The 18015-nt window shown below is 43.2% G+C and overlaps 1 protein-coding gene across 3 annotated transcripts in view; it reads left to right on the forward strand.

Moving 5' to 3' along the window:
- The window catches only part of FYN (FYN proto-oncogene, Src family tyrosine kinase), a 493823-nt gene that overhangs the window by 169975 nt on the left and 305833 nt on the right, over positions 1 to 18015 (forward strand). For all 3 annotated transcript variants that reach the window (XM_086927332.1, XM_086927330.1, XM_086927331.1), the window contains exon 2: positions 12136 to 12223. The gene's annotated coding sequence lies outside the window, so the exon portion shown is untranslated. The remainder of the gene's footprint in view (positions 1 to 12135; positions 12224 to 18015) is intronic.

Here is an 18015-nt window from a genome sequence, read left to right on the forward strand (position 1 = left end):
AAAAGTAGCGCTCCCAGTGAGCAAACCCTAGCCATAGTGCATATAAGGAACCACATTCGTTACAATGTTTATACTACCGCAGGAATGGTGATTTGTGGACATTCCGTTTTTAATTTGGCACACCTCGAGTACCAACCACATGGACAAAAGAAATCTAGCAGTTGCAAACACTATCAGGAGGGGTGGTATCATATTTAAGGATTCTGAATGCCTCCATGTAGTCCCTAAGGCCCCTGGGACTACATGGAGGCACAAGGTTCCAAAACGACCTATAATCTCGAGCTTCCAGGGCTGCTTTGATACCTTCCCACCTTGAGGCCTCCCACTCAGACCTGGCCTCCTTGATCAAACTTTTATATATTTCCCTCGCATTTCTGATGCTTGATTGGGATCCCGATTTTACCTCCTTTATCAGGGTATTTTTAGCCAGCCTACAGCTTTTGTTAAACCAATGATCACGCTTATTTACCCTTGGCCTCTTAGTATCAGTAATATAAGAGTAACCTGCCAGGGAACAGAGAAGCTTACTATGGATACACTGCAAACCCTGAAGGTGGAGATGGGGGGGAATCGCAATTAGAGCTCAAGAGGTGAGAAACCTCTGTTAAAGAGCGTGTGACATGGCAATATAGCTCCGCTAGCTTATCAGGCGCTAACGTGATCTTCGCCCACCTGATTAGTCTACCACCTACTGATGTAACCAAGTTCGAGTTAGTGGTAGTCTCAGCTCCCCCCAGTTCGTTACGGTGACCCAAAGTGTTTAATAGTTCTAGTGACAGTAAATTTTGGTCACTATCGACCCTTGGAATGACAGAGAAAGCTCTCAATCGGGCCCAGAATTCTACGTTTACCAGGATGTAATCTATAGTCGTGCTTTTCCCTGGTCTATTAAAGGTACTTGAACCCGGAACATCTGGAAGAAATCTGCCATTACTTGCCCTGAGAGAATGTGAAACAACGAACTTGTTGATCACAAGGACCAGGGGCAGTAAGTGCTTTTCCGGGTACTTTGTACAGCCCAGAATCAGAGAGTTTTCATCCTCGTCCGAGGTTACTGAGGGGATCCCCAAGAGTGGTTCAAAATGACAATTAAGATCGACGCCAATGATTTTATGATACGACGAAGGGAAGGAGTGAAGGAGAACCTCTAGGGCATCCAGAATTGATAAACCCAACTGGTGCGGTTGGGGACGTAAATAGATGTTAATCACTGCCAGCGACAAACCATCCAGAAAATTAAGTACAATGCATAGGATATCTGGGCAATGAGAATCTATTATCTTAGCTGAGCAACCTAGGTGTGTAGCAACCCAAATACATACCCCCCCCGAGGGTCTTCTCCTAGGTCCCTGCACAGCTGGTGTATGAAAGGACGCATATTCTACCCTAACTGGAGCAGACAACAACCAAGTCTCTTTGAACAGACATATATCGTAACTATCCATCAGCTCTTCCCACTCCAGATTGTGCAGCTTAGACCCCATCCCTACTATATTCCAAGACCCAATTAGTGGTCTACGTGGCACCACTTGGGCTGGGGAGTCCTCAGTGAGTTGGAACACAATAGAAGGTGGAGGTGCTATATGTATATGACTGTCCAACTCTATTACTCCTGTAGAGCCAAAATTTTGGGAAGATGAGGATGTGGTTGTGGTTGTGCTACCCAACTTAGTTCTAGAAGCCTGCTCGAGGGACCCCCCCTCTATGCTCAGACCCTCCACAACATGGCTCCCAAGCTGATTCGGAACCATTGTGTTAATAATATTTGGTGCCCGCCCAAAAAAAGGCGGTTGGCTGAAAAGATTTGGCTGTACGATCTATTTAACCCCTTCGCTGCGGCGGGAATTCCGGGGGCCGAGCAGCGCTCGCATGCTCGTGACGGAGCCGCTCCGTCACGAGCCGCGGTTGAGCTGTGCTCATGACGGAGCGGTTCCGTCATGGCCCCGCCCGCTCAATGGAACGTCCAGCGCAGGCGCGAAATTCGCGCCGCGCAGGCGCGCCGAGCGGGCCATGACGGAACCGCTCCGTCATGAGCACAGCTCAACCGAGGCTCATGACGGAGGGCTCCGTCATGGGCATAGAACGGGTTAAGGTGTATGCCATGTGGCAACCCTCCTACCTTAAGGCCTTGCGACTTTTTTGGACCGCTTAGAACATATTAAGTACCATGGACTATATCCATCCCATCTCGCTTAGAGGGTTTACAAATTACGGTAAATCCTTTTGCTCATGCAGAGATGGGTACGGTTGGCTTATGGGAGCTTTATCTTGCCCCTTCTGTCTCTATAGAAATAGACTGTTAGGTTTGCCCAGGCCTCGTAGTCCGTTTTACAAAAATAGAGCATGTTCTGCTGGCCCAGATTATGCCATGTGCTTATGTAAGTATGTTTCTGATGGCAATGCCGTTTGTATGCTCATGCAAATGTATTGCAGCTGTTTGTGTTATAAAATGTAAAAATCAGGGGTGTAGCTACGGGGGGGTTGGGGGTGTTACACCCCGTTAATAAATGTATTTTCTGGTAAATAGTTGGGTACAGGTGCTTTCAGTCGGAGTTGTTGAGGAGTCTGTAAGATTCCACCACAACTTTTTACATACAGGCAGAAAAAACGCACAGGTTTTGAAAGTCTTTAAAAATGTTGGTGGTTTTACACAATATTGTGTAATTTCTCTCACTCAGTACCCCTACCAGTGCGCACTCATTTCCCTTTTCCCTGCCCATTGAGCCCTTCTCGTGCGCCCTGCGTGTGGTATTTTGTATGTTAACATTATATTTTTGAACAATCTGAGACTCACCCCCCCTGACCAAGCTACGCCCCTGGTAAAAATCTATTTAAAAAAACGTAATGAACACGTATTTGGGAGCAGACTAATTCGGAAGTACTTCACCTTTTGTGTTTCAATACTTTGTAACCTCCTTTACTTTCTCATGGTGGCCATGGCTGCGGCAGAGGGAAGAGCTTAAGAAATGTTATTTTTGGCATGTAGAAAGTGCTGTCGCGTGCGTTTGCTGCCCTTTCCTTCAAACAGTAGCATACACCATGGATACCTCTGACTAGTCAATACAGGATGCACGTTTGACAATGCTTTTTGCAGGACCCACTGTGCCACTGATGCGTCACCGGACACATTAATGCTCGGTGATATGATTCTGATTTTATAATTACTATCAACATGCTTTCCCCAGCGCCCTTCTAATCCCTGGGACTCTCAGCTGTCGCATGTGCCACGTCCCCAGTCTCGAGTCACAGATAGAGACGGCGTGATTTTGTGCATGACACTGACATCTGAGAGGGGCACTATTTGTAAACAGTTGTACGCGCTGCATCTAGTGTTTCTGCCAAGCACGCAGTTCTCTGGTTGCCAAAATGATATTTCCTGCTTTAGAGGATTAATGTTCTTGGATACTGAGGCAGACTTTTAAGAATTAGATAATTTCATGAGATCCCCTTCAGAGTTTCTCTAAAATGTAAGGTTTTGGAATCAATGTATTTAGATACTTTAATGTGAATTGCTCGCATTTGTTTTTTCCAAGGGCCAGATAGTCTTTCTCGCCTCACTTGAAGTGTCCCCTGATATTGTTTGGCCGCTCACAAGTTTTACAGCTTCCTGACACCGATGCTCACAATTGATGCTGTACTGCATTAAACTGTACTAAATGAAACTAGTAGGAGGGGCTCTCTATCGACCAATCGGTGGATGTTGGATGTAATAAACATTTTAATGTTTTTTTAATGCACGCCAGGATATATTTAACCAGTGCACAGCTCCAATGCACGGTTTTAAGGAGCTGCCGGCAAAATGGTATTTTGCTTTTTATGTGCTCTCTTTCGCCTTGGCACCTGAATAACTCTTCACACGTAGACAACAACCCCTCAGACCCAAATAAGCCATGCAGATAAACCCATATGCAGATATAAATCCAACTCACCGCCTGGCATTAGCTATGATTTACATTCTCTGTCTGCTTTATGCTGAGTTGGCGGTTTTACGCTGAGAGCTGTGGATTAAGGGTGGGTGTGTTTTAAGAGTCGCTAAAACAACAGCATTACTATTTCAAAATAAAGAACTCTGCCAATATATACAAATGTGATTTAAAGTGTAACACAACATCTTCCAGCTATTTTACTAGATGTTTTAATACTAGTGCAATTCTGTGTAGAAACGCTAGTAGTCTTTTGTACCTAACAATACTGGAATTAAACAATTACTATAGCTTACAAAAAAAATTGAAATCAACATTTTCTGTCACTTTGGTTACGAGAATGTTTCACTTTCCAAGTGTGGGTTCTTGTGCAAGTTTTTTTTTTTAAGTGATGCCACCATTTCAAGATGGCTGATTAATTCACAGTAGTAAACCAATCAATCGAGAGAGAGAGGTTGACAATCTGTTTACACGGAAATCCGTTTGCCTTTCTAGCACCCATAGGCAATGTGGCATGAAGCACTCTTCGAATTTAGGGGCAACATCTAGAGCATATTTAGGGTCACTGCAATTATTTGTCAATTTGGGGTCAAAATATGCGAAAGTGTCCAGAAAACTACGCAGCAAAAAAAGACAAATAAAGCTGCAAGATGTGGCACAATCTGAGGCAGTATTCTGTTATTTGTTACTTAAACAACTATTATGGTTATTTGGCAAATCTATAGTTATAGAAAACACTCCCGCTGCAGAATACCAGTGGCGGCCCTGTGCATATTACTATAACTGGCCCAAGGTTTAATATTAGTACCGTGGGTTCTCCTTCTGCTGTGCTAAACATGACATCACGGGCTCTGTTAGACACACTAACAGGGGGTAACGTAAATAGTCTGGTAACAGTAAAAGAAAAGATTCTGCAGAGTGTACATCATAAGTTTTTTATATTACTATATTTTATATTAAAGAATAATTTTACCTTTAGTTATACACAGCAGTGTTTCTTGAAGTTGCATGTTTGCTGTGAGAGCCCAGCCCCTCACCACTTTATTTATGGCCGAACTGGTTATGATTTACATAATATAACAAGCGTTTTAGAGTAATTCCAGATGTTAATGATTAATGCTATGAGATTTCCACTTACTCTACTGTGAACAATAACTCTGTTGTCAGTCCTATTGAATTGGCATTCAACAAGGTCCATACTAGAACTGTGTGCTATTACTGCTGTCTATCACTATGCATAGGGCCATTTGGGTGGGCCTCTTTGGGACGAACTCTTAAGTAAAAAAAAAAAAATCAGGGCACTGGTATCGTGGTACCAGCATTTGGTACCAGAATACCAAGCGCGACCCCCTTTCTGCGGTACCAGTACTGCGATATCGATTAAAAAAAGAAAATACAAGAGTCTGGTCATAACATCCACTACTGTGCATGCCATGACCATGCGCAGTAAGGGTTTGCCGTCTACAGGGGGTTGGGCACCGGGCCATACCACTTCTGCACATTGCGGAAGGCTAAGAACAGTGGCAGTTTGGGCAGGGTGGGCGGAGTGCCGACGGGAGGCCTGGCCCTCCGGCCACCCTTGTGCTGTGCATAGCTCAAGGGCAGGCCTTGTGGCCAACCCTCCACTGTGGGCAGTGGTGGGGTTGGCACTCCGTGTGGTGGTTGGCCTCTGATCAGGCCCTGTGGCCAGGGCCCCCTCTGCGCACCTCAAACGGTGCAGCGGAAGTTGGATGGCTGCAGGGGGTTTGGCGAGGGCCTGGCCAGATTACAGCTCCTGTGCCAACACCCACTGTGCCTGGCCAAAGGTCATGGGCAATATGAGCAGGACAGCCTTGAGGCGGGTGGTGGGTGCAGGGAATACTTGTAAACCAGGCTCCGCGGCCAAGCCCCCACTGTGCATGGCCGATGGCTGTGTGCAACCGGGAGTTGGGAAGCCGAACGAGGGGGTTGTGCATTGGAACTGACCGAAGGACAGGCTCCCGAGGTAAACAATTCCCCCTCCCCCGTTGTGCACAGCCAAAGACCTTGTGCATCAGGCGTGTTGGCTGCAGGTTGCCCATGGGGGAATGGCATATGTTCAAGTTTGGGTATGAGTAAGAAAAAAAACGAAGATCACTGAAAATAAAGGTTACTAAAACATTATAGTAAGGAGCTGAAATAAAATCAAAACTAATATTTACAACAAAAAAAACACTGAAATTCACGTTGTAGTTTTCTGAGCTAAATATAGCTGGTCACCCGCCATGCACTGCATATGATCTCATATATAACATCACTCATAACATGTTAAATGAATTATTGATGACTTCACTGATGACATCATCCAGTTATTGTGGCAGCATCTGACAGGGTTTGTGGACTTGAAGTAATTCAACATGCTACACCTGTGCTCAATTTTCTGTCACCAATCACTTTATAATGCACATAACGTTTGACCACTTGCTGGGCACATGGCATATCTGTGAAGTCATCCAGCATTGGTGGACTTTACCCTCTTTTTACTGGTATTCACCCAATAAAAAACAAAATGCATCCACAGACTTTAATGTGCTCAGTCACCTCTTTTCAAACCACAAAGAAACAAGCATTGGCAAAGCCAATAGGTCTCGCCTATCAGAGACCTACTGTCTTTAGCAATGTTTTTATCCATGTTGTACACCAGTGTGGCTGCTGTTCAGCATGTCTAAAGTTTAGAGGTTTGACATGGGGTGGGGTAGATTGGAGTGGGGTAAATTTGGGTTGGTAGATTGTGGTAGAGTTTAATGGGTATATTGGAGTAGAGTGGATTGGGGTAGATTGGGGTTGGATGGAGTAGATTGGGATAGTGTTGAGTGGGGTAGAATGGGATGGATTGTAATGGGGTAGATTAGGGTTGAGTGAGAGAATGGAGTGGGGTGAATTGTGGTGCAGTAGAGTTGGGTAGATTTAGTGGAGTGGGGTAGACTAGTGGAGTGGGGTGGATTCGAGTGGAGTGGGGTGGATTGGGGTAGATTGAAGTGGAGTGAGGTAGCTTGGGGAGAGTGGAGGAGGGGTTTAGGTAGATTGGAGTGGAGTACAGTGGGGTAGATTAGGGTGGGTTCGGCTAGATTGGTGTGAAGTGGGGTAGATAAGGGTTTAGGTAGATTTGGGGATTAGGGTAGGGTAAATTAGAATAGAGTGGGGTAGAATGGAGTTGATTAGATTGGATGGATTAGAGTAGGGTTGATTGGTATGAGTGGGTAGATTAGAGTGGAGTAGGGTCGTTTGGAGTGGGGTAGATGGGAGTGGGATATATTGGAGTGGGGTAGATTGTAGTGGAGTAGATTGGAGTGGGGTGGACTGGAGTGGGGTATATTGGGACGGGGTAAGGTAGATTTGAGTGGGCCGGGTGGACTGGTGTAGATTGGGGTAGAGTGGGGTGCATTAGAGTGGAGCAGTGTAGATTGAAGAAGAGCGGAGTGGGGTGAATTTAGGTAGAGTGGAGTCGGATAGATTGTAGTTAGGTCGATTGGGTGGATTAAAGTAGGGTCGATTGGAATGGATTGGGGTAAATTGAGTGGAATGGAATAGGGTGGAATGGAGTGGGGAGGATAGATTGGAGTGGAGTGGAGTAGGGTAGGTAGGAGTGAGGTAGACTAGAGTGGGATAGATTGAAGCAGGTAGTTTGGAGTGGGGTAGATTGGAGTGTGGTGTGGTAGTTTGGAGTGGTGTGGGGTAGATTGATGTGGGGGTGGTTGGGATAGGGTAGATTGGAGAGGGGTGGATTGGGGTAGAACAGGGTAGTTGGAGTGGAGTCGATTGGAGTGGAGCAGACTGGGGTAGATTGGACTTGGATAGATTGGGTTGCAGTGCGGTAGATTGGTGGGGGTGGAGTAGGGATAATTGGAATGAAGTGGGTTAGATTGGACTTGAGAGGGGTAGGTTTGAGTGGAGTGTGGTAGAATGGAGTGAAGTGGAGTGGGGTAGATGGGGTTGAGCGGTGTGGAGTGTGGTAGATTGGGGTTGAGTGGAGTGGAGCAGGGTACATTGGGTGGAAGGGAGTGGGGTAGAATGGAGTGGGGTAAATAGGGGTAGATTGGAGTAGGGTAGACTGTGGTAGATTGGAGGGGGTATTTGTGGTAGATTGGAGTTGGGTAAATTGCTATGGAGTGGGGTAGATTGAACTTGGCAAGACTGGAGCAGAGTCAGGTAGACTAGTGTGGATTGAAGAAGGGTAGATTGGGGTGGGGTTGACTGGGTTAGATTGAGTGGAGTGTGGTATATTGGATAGGAGCAGTGTGGGATAGATTGAAGTGGGCAGATTGGAGTGCAGTCAGAAAGGCTGGGGTGGAGTGGAGCTGGGTAGATTGTGGTAGATTGTAGTGGAGTGTGGTAGAGTGGAGTGGGGTGGATTGTACTAGGGTGGAGTGGGGTCGATTGGATCATGTTGGGGTGGATTAAAGTAGATTGGGTTGAGTGGACTGGAGTGGGTTAAAGTGGAGCAGAGTGGGCTAGATTGGGGTAGATTGAAGTAGAGTGGAGTGGGGTAGATTAGAGTGGGGTGGGGTAAATTGAAGTGGCTAGATAAGGGTGGGGTAGATTGGGGTATGGTGGATTGGGGTAGATTGGATCGGAGAGAAGTGGGGTAGATTGAGCGGAATGAGGTAGGTTTTAAAGGGCTTAGGGATGAGATGTTAGGGTGGGTTGAGTGGGGTTGATTGTAGTGGAGTAGATTAGGGAGATTGTAGTGAAGTGGAATGGCTTAGATTGTGGTAGATTGGAACGCAGGGAGTGTATTAGAGTAGACTGGAGTTGAGTGGGATAGATTGTAGTAGATTGGTATGGGGTGGATTGTAGTAGATTGGAGTGGAGTGGGGTAAAAGGTGTGGAGTGGAGGGGTTTAGAGTGGAGGGGCTTAGAGTGGAGGGACATAGAGTAAAGTGGTGTTTTATGTCATGGAGTGAGTAGCATAGAGTGGAGGGGCGTGGAGTCGAGTGGCGTGTCATAGAGTGTTTTGGAGTGGAGTGTAGTAGAATGCAGTGACATGGTGTAGAGTGGAAGGGCATAGAGTGGAGTACAGTGCTATAGAGTGGAGTGGTGTAAAGTGGAGTATGTATCGTCGAGTATGCATGTGGTAGCCCATTGCCATTACAGACAACACATTTTCAATTGAAATTACCATTACATTTGCACCAACATACAGTTGTAATGCTCACAAACCATAATGAGTAGACATGTCATCACCTACTCATACTGATGTGCTTTGATTGTATTCACATATTTGTTTCCACCACACTTCAGAATTACAAAAAAAGTGTTGGAAAAAATAACTCCCAGCACCCTCTCCTCTAACCTGGGTACTCAGCAGGATTGTCACATAAATTCTCTCACTTTGAAGTCAGAGAAAGAACAGTAAATACCAAGCTACCTCCAAGACAAAGCCTAACATTTGACTTGTCTTTGCATGCACAGCAAATGTGGCAAGATAAGAACAAGATTTAAAGGCTTGTATACAGAAAAAATGCTCACAGGAGGGACGAGCTCAAGCTGGACAGCCTAAAGCAAGTAAAGTCAGCAAATAGAAAGAATGCAACTGTGAGTTACAAACCTCAAAGCCAATAGTAAGAAATGAGCCAAATGCATTCTTGAGGAAGCTCTCTGAATGCCTACAAGAAGCCATATGCAAACCAGGCAGATGCGCTCTCTGGAAGGCTTTGACCTAAAAAGAGTTTGAACACTAGTCAATTTAACTTGATCACCCTCTTAAAACTTCACATGACCTGCATGCAACTTTAACTCAAAAGATTGAAAGCTAAGCATTTACCCCTCAGTAGAGATAATCTGCCAGGCTCTATGGATAACCTTTTATACACTACCTACTTTCATGAGATAAGCACAATTGCAAACAACTTTAGAGCCATGTGCACTGTTCCAATAAGTGTCTCACTCCCACATTCTGCATTATTCAATAATCTGCAATGCCTCAAAATCTTAAGCGAAGTTCTGTAAAATAACCATCCAAACCTTATAAACATCCTTGTGACATAGAATTTATCTGCAGCACTACATTACAACTATTTAGCACAGGCACATGCCCAGACAGCCATTGGCGGATTATATATTGTCAAAAGAAGCTCTCTACTTACAGATTTTTTGCCACAGGCTTTGACTTTGAGCCACAATCTACTTTGAAACACACCTGTGTAGCCCATATCAGATGCGCTAAGCCTTTACCTTATTTAACACAGAGTACTACCTGTGCCCTAAAACGTACTGGTTTCTAAACAGCGTACCATTTAATTCTCAACATGCACACCCGCACTTGCCTCCAGGGCTTATGTCATTTCCATTCAATGACACAGTAACTCTATGCTGTACATGACTATAATGTTCAACACCTCATCACAGGTAGGAAGCGCTATATAAATGCAAATTAATATTATCAGAGATGTCATCAGTGATATCATGAGTGATGTAATTTGAGATGTCAACAGTGATGTCATTCAACATGTCATGAGTGATGTAAGATGTGAAGTGGTAAGCAGTGAATGGTGTACAAGTTATAATTAGCACTTTAAACTATACCTTGTGCATTTAAGTGTTTTTTCTTACACATATATATTGGAGGGACTGGCAATGGAGCGTTGATAGATATATATATATATATAACATAACCCATTTCCACACTGTTGATAGGGCCACTGTGAACCCTGGTTGACATCAGTAAACCCCCTGAACTGAGGATTTCAGGAGGGCTTTGTAAAGTGTGTTCTAACACCCAATGTCATATAAGTTTTGATGTTGTTACTCTTCCTCTCGCCTTTGATAAATTTGGACAGTCAATTTTTTTAAAAGGGTATTTTGAGTACTGGGCTCAGATATCTTTTGCTTGTGTTTGCACTTTTAAGGTAGACTCTGATAGGTGTCACCAAGTTACAGGTAAAAGGCAAAACAGTATTTCCATGTTTGCCGGGAGCGTTTGAGCAACAAAATTATATTTTTCCGGCAGCACGGAACCTCCTTGAATCCTTCCTGCAAAGGAAGACTCAATAGGCTAGATGTTGAAAGGGTTTTGACCATTCTGAGGCTATTTAAAAACACTTTAGTACATATTGCTCATTGTGCCTGCCAGGTCACAGTATTATATTGTATTGCAGCCTTTATATAGTGTTCACTGCCCCTGTCTGGGACACTGGTGGCCTTGCCTATATGGAAAGCAAGCTACATCATGTAGGGTGTGTGGTTGGAAGGTTGTTATCTTTGTTTGGTGATCTTATGTGGTACTGCTGGTAGCTTTGATATGGAATTTACAGTGAGCATTGTAGTGCCGTGGAACCTTACAGTGCTGCAGAATATATTTCCAGGCACGGCAGTGGCAACATTTGAATCACCAAACTCTATCGTCCTGTTCGAGAAGAACGGTCTCTGTAAACATGTTTTCAGCGGTGTTGTTCTAGTGACCGTGCACCGGATGTTGCTCAGGAAGCACTATTGTTACCAGCATCATCACTGAATGTCACTATGGGGGAGGCTTTGCTCTCAACATATAACCATGCTCACGGTTGATTTCTTCAAAATAAAGCAAGCACACAATCGACAGCTTTTGTTCTTGCAATGACCTAATTTGACATCATGATTCACAATTTGATTCACAAAAAATACTGAACTAAAGATTACTACATCATAGGCTTCCTAGTAAGCTTTGTGTATATTTTTGACTTTTAGGGGATTCCAAATACCCATTGACCTCCAAAAATACGCATGGACACATTTTTCAAATCGTAGTTTTCCAAATATGCTCCTTCTACTCTGCAGTTACTGTCGAGGAATGTCGGCAGGTAGACAATCCTACCGAAGTGTGTACACTTGCAACGCTAACGTTTTTCTCTTTTACTTCCACCTGGAATATAATTCAAGGGGAAAATCCTTTTCCCCGGACCACCAGAAAAACACTTATTGCAACATTTCTGTATATGCAAATGTTGCATGCAAATGTATTGACAAAAAATACTAGTGGGGACCACCTTTGCCATATCCAACCCTCTCGCCCTCCTCTGGGCAAACCCCATTGTTTCAACCCCTCTGCCTTGTGACTGGAAAATCCACCATACTTGTGTTACATTGCATGCCAGAGGCTTCCAGAAGGGTGGTGAGGTGGGGATGGGGGTTGTATCTCGCCTGCTCCAGCACATTGCTTGAATTGTTGAGCCCCTCCAGAGTCGTTCTTACTCAATGTGTTTCCACCTTTTCACAGCTGTGAGCTTTCTGGATGTACCCGGTCTTCGCTGAACTCATACGAGACGACCAAGAAAAGAGACAGGCTAGAAGACATCTAATAGCAGGTAATACATTTATTTGTATCATTTGATGGAGCAAAACAGTTTCCTTGGAGAATTAATTCATTGCACAATTCTTTCCTGTGCCTCATACCTCCACTTGTGCATTACTTTGATGGCAGTGAATGCAAACAAATAATTCTGGTGTACTGTAGATGAGAGAGTTGTGGGTATGAATTGACACAGGACATTCTGCAGTAGTGGACAGAGTTTGAGCAGTAGATGCCTGTGTATGGAAGAGTACAACATACAGATGTCTGTACTGTGCAAGGTCATTCCCAGAACACCAATGCACCAGATGAGGAGAGTATTTGGGCCCAGACCCAATTCTTTAACTTTTCAACGTGGCTGTAACAGAGTAGCAGCTGACTATTGGAGTCACTTCAGTCTGACACTCGTGGGCAACTTTTCCACAAGTCGGGCACCACAGGCACTATCTTTTCTTTGTCAGTCATCGGGGACAGTCTTTGGTGCATACTCTCTTTGCTGGGTCCACAGAGCAGCAAGGAAGTCCTTATTCGGTCTTTTCCCAGTACAGTAGTGATCTCTGGACTGGGTGCCAAGGGTGCCACTTTTATGTCAACTAAGAGATTAGAGGTACTGGTTTTTATCTGGCCAATGGGCTACCAGGTCCTGTTCCGCCTGATGACTACTTCCTGTGAAGTGTGGTAACTATCAATCCCAGAGTGCACTATTATTTCCACTCTGAACATGGCCAGACCCTTTTCTTGGTGTGTGGAGCTCACTAGTCCAATAGCTATATAACAAATAGAAGGAGTACCACCAAAGATGAGGCTAAACAGCCAGTATTGGTGGAATGAGACCCTGATTTGGAAGAAGAAGTCCTTCTTTGTTTTTTAAGGAACCCCTCACTCACCGACCTGGTCGGTGACATGCTTCATCATCGGGGCCACCTTGACAGCCGAGTGCCGTCAAGGTGTGCTGCGACACCTGAAAATACAGTGGAGCGGGTATGTGAGTGATGAATGTGAAAAAAAGTTCAGTGGGTTAAAAATTGTCCTGGTATGACTTAATATTATTTATTCTAAGGCTACTGGACAATGTTAAAATAGTGTGTGTAGATACAATGAAGGCTTTAATAGGACCTAGTGTATCTGAATTATGTGAAAGGTCTACATGTTTCAAACCATAGGTGGGAGTTACCGGTTTTTCTTCAGGACCATAAAAAATGAAAGGAGTTGGGTGGTCAGGGTACACTAACGCCCTGCCATACCTGCAACCCTCTCAGGAACCTAGATAGCAAATTTGCTAAATGGGTAAAAAGACTTGCAACCAAGTATGGTTACAGAAAATGGCAAAAACTTCTCAGTGGAGAAATGCTTGCTGCACGGGGATTGAGGGGAGGCAGCGGAGCTCAAAAACGTATTAGTTTTTCAGCATTACGAGTGACTTCTCACCTAGTCCGCCCCTCCGTGTACCCGTTGGTGTTGCTACCGCGGGGCTACACTCCTAAGAGTGGTTTTATAATTTATTCTCAAACCCACCATAGATATGCTATTTATGACATCTGTCATAGTGGAGCAAGCCCTCATTGAAATCTACCCTAAGGTTATATCTGATCATAATCCACTCTTTGTCTGTATTAAACTAAATGGCAGTAGTATCAAATCCAGACGGTAGACTTTTGGTAGAGCCCTGATTAAAGATCAGTCATATATTAAATTTATGTGCTTGGCCTTAGCAGCTTTATTTAAAAATAATATAAATAGGTCCCCAATAAAGGTAGTATGGGACACAATGAAGGTGTACACCCAGGGCATGACGACAGACCATTGTAGCCAAACAAAAAATCCTGGTGCAGATCTTGCAGGAAGGTCTCAGGTAGTTGCAAATGCCTCAATTCTGCATGCTGCAGCTGTTAAGCAGGGTGATGTATAGATGGGGATATATATAGAAGACTCCTGGAAGAAGGGTTGAAAATTAACCATAACCTCAGAGAAAAAGCTGTGGTTGTTTATGTACTTAGGAAAGAGAGGACATTGGAGTATGGGGAGTTAGTTGTTTGTGTATTAGCATATAGGTTGAAAGGCTAATCCAGTAATAACAGGATTAACAAAATCAAGGATTCTGGAAGTAATATTCATAAGAACTCTAATGAAATCTGATGTGTATTTCAGGAGTTTTACAAGTCATTGTATACCGATTATTTAAACACTGATGAGGCACCTATCGTTGAGTATTTCAATACTATTGGGGTACCATGATTATCACCAGTAGATGCAGAAAAGCTAGATAGAGGAATCACTAGCACCAAGTATGCAAGCTATCTTCACTCACCAGTGGTAAGTAGGCAGGGCTAGATGCAATTTTTGTTGAATGCTATAAAAAAAGTTTTACAGAGCTGATTTCAGTGCTGCTACTGGTAATACAAGACATAGATACGGGGCTTGGACTTCCCGAGTCATGGAACATTATCAATATAACAGTGTTTCTTAAAAAGGGGAAGCGGGCAGAGGATTGCCGGTCTTATAGACCAATCTTTATACTTAATTTAGATGCAAAAATATATGCTAAAATTATTGCTTGTAGGTTTGCATTGGTAGTGGGGCAGGTGGTGAGCTGGGAACAAAATGGATTTACTGAAGTTTGCGACACCACTATACATATAAATAACGCTGTTGCTATGCTGGATACAGCACAAATATTAAATAAAAATGTAGGTATGATTTTATTGAATGTTGAGAAGGCCTTCGATTGTGTGTCCTGGCAATACTTATGCATTCTTCTTCGTAATATGGGTTTTGAGAGTAAGTTGATCAGCTACATTCAGGCATTGTATGTCAACTCAACTGTGCGTGTGGTCGTTATGGGGAACAAGTCAAACGCCTTTGATATCACACAAGGCATGAGACGGGGTTGCCCCTTATCTCCTCTAATATTTACATTATATTTGGAACCTTATCTGCTAGCACTAAAAAGAAATATGAATATATCCCCAATCTCTCTTAATAATGTTAATTAAGGTATAATAGGTATTAGCCTATGCCGATGGCATCGCTGTATATTCACACAATGTTAATCTGGCCATAAGAACAATTGAAAGTGAGGCAAGTAAATTTGGAGACATTTCTGGTTATAAACTTAATATTGAGAAGACAAAAAAATGATATGGAATTAAATGACTCAAGCGTATGTTACGAGGTTGGTAGAGGTGGCTACGTATCTTGGGATAAAGATTTGCTGTAATGTAAGCCAAATCCTCAAGATAAACTTTGAATCTCTACTTGCAAAATGTTGCAGGTATTTCAAGAATTGGCACCTATTGCACATCTCTACAATGGGGCGATGTAATAGTGTTATAATTAATTTGCTTCCTAAATTTTTATATTTATTTAAATCGGTCCCATTTCATATTCCTAGTAGACTCTTTCAACGGCTTGAATCAGCAATTATTAGCTTAATATGGGATTATAAGAGCATTTAGATTTATCAAAATACCGATTGAGAGGGGTGGGCTAGCCCAACCAGATTATAAGCTATATCATTGGGCAATAATGGCACAGCAGATTTTAACCCCTTCACTGCAACGGCTACTCCGCCGCAGTGCTAAGGTGGCGGTGCGGAAATGCGGCGGGCGCATGCTGGTGACGGAACCGCTCCGTCACCAGCATCGGTTGCGCTGTGCTTATGACGGAGCGGTTCCGTCATGGCCCCGCCCGCTCAATAGAACGCTCAGCGCAGGGGCGGAATTCGCGCCGCGCAGGAGCGTCGGGTGGGGGGATTAAACAGGGGAGGGGAGGGGTTAAACTGTTGTGCTGAAATAAACAATATGTTTGCCATGATGTTTCAAATGTGGATGGGTCAGAATTTCAGAAAAAATTCTGCTTAGTTCAAAGCAGTCCAAATTATCACAAGAGGGTGCGCTTGAAGACCATAATTTGTGCTATAAATTTTTGGGACAAATGGTTTAGGTTATATGGGAGTAAATCTTCAAATTACCTCGTCATTATATGCCAACAATCTTCCCCCTAACATCTTTTCTGATAAAATGCTAAAGAACTAAGCTAAATTATGACTTGTAGCTAAAATTAGAGACTTCTATAAAAGATTTATGGATAATGGAGGAGATGATCTGGAGAATATGGCCCTGAAATGGTAGATTATGTTGGGACAGGTTGTTAGCTGTATAGAGTATAGATATTATTAATGCATTTAAAATGGGCTTCGAAATGTTTAAATCTTCTGTGCTTCGTCAACAGGAATTCAAATTACTTAACTGAACATGTTAGACACCATTGAAATTACAAAAATGTAAATTCTGAATGGACTTGAAATGCCCCAGATGTTATGCAGAGTCTGCAGACAAAGTCCATATATTCGATCAATATAGAAGCCTAAGAGAGTTCTGGAATCAGGTAGTCGGTGCAATCCCATATTTAACAAGATTTAATGTGGTTATACCTAATAAGACTATTATGCTTGGCACAGATGATGAAATTCCACAATACTGTAAACATTATCTGCTTAATGTAATAGCAATTGCACAACTAGGTAAACATCGTTTACCACGAAAATGTTTCCCGGTAGGGAATTACAATGCGGTTGTTACAATGACCGCGTTGTAAGCACGCATACCATCATTACTCCACAAGTCGGAACAACGATTTGTAGAGGGGGCAGAAGGTGTTGGATTTAAAATCCAACACCCTCCCTACTGTTGCACATACTGGAGTTGGAAGAGTAAATTATACTATTCCAACATCCAGCGCCTCCCCCCCTCCGCAAGTCGTTACGACTTGCGGGGTAATTGTATGCATGCTTACAACACGGTTGTTACAACGGCCTCGTGTTAAAGTGCGGTATATTTGCACAACTATGTATGGTTTTGATATTGGCTCTATTCTACCTCATTCCACCCAAAATAGAGAAATGCTGGAATCTGCTTTATTATACTTATGACATTTATTCTGCAATAAATAGAGTGGAGGAAGTGTAGGGCAAGTTTATGTTTAAACATTTTGAAAGGAAATAGTGGCCTCTGGTTATAGCAGGGGATGTTCGTTGAATTCTGTACCTGTGTCTAATTGTATGTTGATGTGTCCATTGGAATTGCTTATTGTTCTCCACTTTGCATGTATTATTGTGTATGTATGTATGTATATGTGTGTGTGTGTGTATACACACACACACATCTTTAACTCCTCCCAGTAAAAAACAACTTTTCAATGTCTTATTTTCTGTTGCACCCCAGCATGGAATCACTTTGGGTTTCCTACTGCTAAATCCAGCAAGGCCAGGGCACGGCCCATCTCTAAAAGAGATAAAGCAAAATGTCCGTAATGGCAGACTGAAATTCAGCCCTCTTTTAACCCTGGCTATAAATATTTGAGCAAACACATTTAGAAACACAACATTTGTGTAAACGTATCGTCCTTTTGAATAGAGTGCCTTATTGTAGTTTAAAAAGCATACTTGACATGATTTTTAAGAAACGAACTTGTAATAATGTGTATCAATAATTGCCCAGTCACTATTTTAACACATTATTGTTTTGCTCTGGTCAAATTTTTCCGGATTTCATGTTTGAATTACTCTACACAAGACATCCATGATTATTGGTCAAGAGACACTTTATACTTGATTTCACATTTTCAATATAGCACTGATTTCTGGTTGAATCAACCAGATTGAGTTCACAGAATTCAGGCATTCAAGATTTTTTTAAATCAAGCCAATCAGCTTTAAGGTTGTGGCTAAACAGTTAAGAAAAGATACGTAACTATTTAGAAAGTAGTCATTTTGGTTTACCAACAGTATAGGAATGTCTAGGATTTGGC

The sequence above is a fragment of the Lissotriton vulgaris genome, chromosome 6 (assembly GCF_964263255.1).
Source record: "Lissotriton vulgaris chromosome 6, aLisVul1.2, whole genome shotgun sequence".
NCBI classification, from domain to species: Eukaryota; Metazoa; Chordata; class Amphibia; order Caudata; family Salamandridae; genus Lissotriton; species Lissotriton vulgaris.